This window comes from Phalaenopsis equestris, unplaced genomic scaffold (genome assembly GCF_001263595.1).
Source record: "Phalaenopsis equestris unplaced genomic scaffold, ASM126359v1 Scaffold197949, whole genome shotgun sequence".
Classification (NCBI taxonomy): Eukaryota; Viridiplantae; Streptophyta; class Magnoliopsida; order Asparagales; family Orchidaceae; genus Phalaenopsis; species Phalaenopsis equestris.
In genome coordinates, this window is record NW_018217894.1 from 24,155 (window position 1) to 28,406 (window position 4,252).

The following is a 4,252-nucleotide window of genomic DNA, read 5'->3' on the forward strand; positions in this document are numbered from 1 at the left end:
AATTCCCTTTTGAAGCTTGCCTGGTGATGAAACATCACCTAGCTGAGACTATTCATGAGGTCTGTAAATTCGGCTTAATATTTATTCTTAATTTGATACATAACCTTCTTTGCTACTAATAATTCTAATATTTGATATTTTTTGCCTCCTGAATCTATTTTCATTATTAATTAGAGCTACAAAATGGTGAATTAAATTTTGCACGTGTTTCCTGGGTGAAATCTTTCTAGTTTTGTTCTTCAGCATCAGGGACTGATTTTTAAAATGATGTAGATTGGGAGGCACTAGGGCTGACTATTATGTTTGAAATCCGAAATTTACTTGAAAATTACACGTCCTACTAGCTGTTGAATTGTAATCAACTTAAAATCAAATTCATTGCTTTCGCTTGAAGATGCTCGCTCAAAATTAGTTTGATCCAGCTCCATATATGATATAAGCACATGTATGTGTATTTCTTTTATGTAAATAGCGGGTTAGAGGGGATGTAAGCTTGCTTCTGGAGAATAACGCTTGAAACAAAATGACAGAAATAAGAGAAAAATAGACGGTAGTATTCTTCTATTCCTTGATTTGAATGAGCATTGAAGCAAAAAATTTTACCCTTTTTTTCCTTTTTATTAAGAGGATCTGTATGTGTGCACAAATCACTACATTAAATGTAATGGCCAATACAATAAATGTATTTTATACTGGAACCAATAAAACCCGCTAAAATGGAAGCAAATGATTATGATTATAAACATGACTCAAAACAGAAGCAAGAACATGAGAAACACCACTCTCCGGCTAGGGCTAGAAAAGAAAACGACGGCGGTGGTCATGATGAGGCGGTGGAGGGTAGCGGTGGTAGATGGCATGGAGTAGGTGGTTGGAATTGTGGGGTATTGTGGTCGGTGGCTAGGATTATGGGGAAAGGCGCTGTCGACAACTGCAGGGTGGAAAGGAGGTGGCAGTAGCAAAGGGAGATGGCAGAGGAAGGGGTAACGACAGTAGGGGAGATGGTAGGGGAAGGAGATAGGGTTGGTGGCTGTGCAGGTTGGGCGGGTGGATAAGGTGGACAACAGGTTGGCAGTAGGAAAGGGGGGGGGGGGTGTAGGTTGATAACTAAGAAAGGTAAGGAAGAGAGTAGGGAGGAAATCAGAGATGATACAACTCCACATTGGAGCAAGATACAACCGGAACACCACCTGTCGTTAGGTACAACTCTCGAAAGGGAAGAACACTCCACCTAGAAATCCGAGAGGAAAATACAATAATATAAACCCTAAGCAAACAAACCAAATATAATAACTAATAGATAAAATAGGAAGGGAAGACCCTTCTTGGTGACAAATAGAAAAGGAAGGGGAGAAGGGCAGTGAACAGACGCAAGGAGGGGGGGATGGTATCTCCCGCTCTCTGAAGGCCGGTTGGTCCAGCGGGGGACCTGGACTGTGATTTTTCTTGGGCAGGTTAGCCGACCATCCAGCAAGTCGGCTTAGCGGCCTCCAAAGCCTCGCGTCTCATCTCCAAAGCCCCACGTCACCCGCGTCCCGCCTCCAAAGCCCCATGTTTATCTCCCTGGATTGGGGGAGCTTTGACTTCATTCGTCGAAGCTTTCGATTCTTCATCTGCAATTCTAGCAGCACTTGGATCCCACTTCCGACTGCACCATCCTCCAAGGCTTTTAAGGGTCTTTTTTAACTTACAAGCAAACATCGACATCGTTCCAATCTTGTGGGAGTCTGCAACTGAACTGAACTAAGTCTGCGTGTCTCGTCTCTACTACTAAATACTCCCAAAGTAGTCCACGATCGGCTTAATTAGATCTGAAGTGGGGGTAACCTGAACCTCCTCGCATGGTGGTGGTGTTGGCGGTAGGTTATTGACCGTGATATCTTGAAATGCCATATGCCATGTCTGTCACGTGTATAGAGCTGATGCCTCAGTTACATCATCCCATGTCGTCACCAAAACCGGTCTCACTAGTGTTGCTCTGCTGACCAGGGCGCCTGTGATCTTGTGCTCAACTGAAGGGAGAAGGACTATGTGCTTCCCATCCTTGGCGAAGGAGTATGTATTTCTGTATCTATCATGACGAGTCCTCTAGTCAAATTGTGACGGTCTCCTTTACAAAAGGTGACAGGCTTCCATTGGGACGATATCGCACCACACCTGATTTATTAGCTGACTACTGATAAAAAACTTCACCAAGCACATCTGATCTACATCAGGCACGTCATAGAATATGGCTTGGAGTGCATTTGAGTCATGGGACCTAATTTCTCTATCATCTGCGTAGATGCGATGTTCTTGCTGCTCCCCCATCGATGATGAGACTCAATACCTTTTTGTTCTCTATATAATGGGTTTAGAATATGTTGTGGTGATCTCTCCTATCCTCAGTCTATTGGACTCATCGAATCACAAGCGCCTCTCCTTCATTTGGTGGAAGATGATATCCTCAACCTATTGCTTAGCTGTTTCCTCATCTTTAACCTCCTTCATGACGCCGTGTGCAATGAAAGACACAACTTAGTTCATCAGAAAGTGGGAGGCGATGTGCCTGAATCCATCATCTGAAGCATTTTCTGGCGGGGACTGTAGTAAGCGTACTACTTTTTTTCATGATTCTTCTCCTTGGGTGGCTCTATTCTTATCCGAACCATTTTTTTTAACTCCTTAAGGCATGCTCCTGCTGGTAGTCGCCGACTGTGGTTGGTTGCCAAATTGATGGTGGTTTCCTGCTCTGTTTCTGTTGACTTTCCACTTCCAGTGCTAAGGTCTGGACATCCCTATCTGACCAATACGGCTGCAACTGTACCACATTGCTAATAGCGGGCTTTAGGCCCCTATGGTATCGGTCTACGGTGTGCTCCAGCTTTTTCAGCTCGCATTTCATCTGTAAGTGGTTGAACTGAACTGTGAACTCTTCCATTGAATGGTCGCACTGTTGCAGATGGAGCCTCAGAAACATGTTTTGTCGATAATGATGTGGAAGGTATTTCTTCTACATTTCTTTCTTTGCCTTCTCTCATTTAGTAATTTTTTGGCTGTCTTCTCTTTTCCTCTTTCGCTGTAAGCTCTCCTAATACAAAGAGATGTTTTTTTTTCAACTTGATGGCAACTAATTTTATCCACTTATCCTCTGACACATCTTTATATTCGAAGATCCGTTCAATAGATCGTAGCCAATCAATAAATTCACCCGGATCCGTACCTCTCTCAACTCTGGTAGATCCATCTTGATTTCCCAGTTTCCGTGTCTTCCATCCGATGTCTCTTCTCCAGGCCTTCTCTGATACTAAATTTCGAAACACTGTGGCCTTTCATCGTCATCATTGAAATCCTCCTTATGGAAGCGGTTGAAGTTTTTGTCCAGTTCTCCTTTTCAGTCACCATTGAGGGTAAGTCCCTCTTGAATCTCTCTCTTGGGTCTCACATTCAATGTTCGCCAATCTCTGCAGAAGTTGGCGGATCTCTCACTATATTTCTTCTCGTTCTTGGGCAGGTTCGGGCATGTATCTCCTTGGTGGCATGGGCAGCTTTTTGGGTTGGGAGGTGAAATAGGGAGAATGAGACTAATTGATGGTGTGAAAATTTTAATTTGAGGTTGTTGATTTTGAAAATCAGCAAAAGAAAATTAGGGTTAGGTCAAAATTTGCTATGGTTTGGTGGGTGTTAAGAAATAAATTTTTTGTTGGAGGTGGCTTGAGTAGGGGCGGATGCTAGAAAACCCCAGGATAGAACTAAGGTTAGACTAACTCTGATACGAAATGATACCAGAAATAATCAAGCCCGTGATAACAGAAACAAATTTTATCAAGCAAATGATTATGGTTTTAGATACGACTCAAAACATAAGCAAAAACACAACAAACTACAATCTTGGACTAGGGCCGGATAAGATCTGGGGACGGTTGTGGTGATGGCGAGGCGATAGAGGGTAGCAGTGGTAGATGGCGTGGAGCAGGTGGCTAGAATGGCGGCGTTTGGTGGCCGGTGGCTAAGATTAGGGGGAAGAGTGCTGGCGTCAACTATAGGGTGGAAAGGCGGTGGCGTTAGTAACGGGAGATAGCATGGGAAGGGGTCACGAAAGTAGGGGAGATGGTAGGACTGGTTGCGGCACTTATGAGAAGGAGATAAGACAGTGGCTGTGCAGGTTGGGTAGACTAGATAAGGTGGACAGCAGGTTGGCGGCAGGAAAATGGGCGAAAGGGGGGAACATTGAGGTGGGGGTGCAGGCCGGCGGCTAAGGGAGGGAAAGAAA

At 44.2% G+C, this 4,252-nt stretch overlaps 1 pseudogene; it reads left to right on the forward strand.

The window, feature by feature from the left end:
* The window catches only part of LOC110035504, a 33,711-nt pseudogene that overhangs the window by 23,355 nt on the left and 6,104 nt on the right, over positions 1–4,252 (forward strand).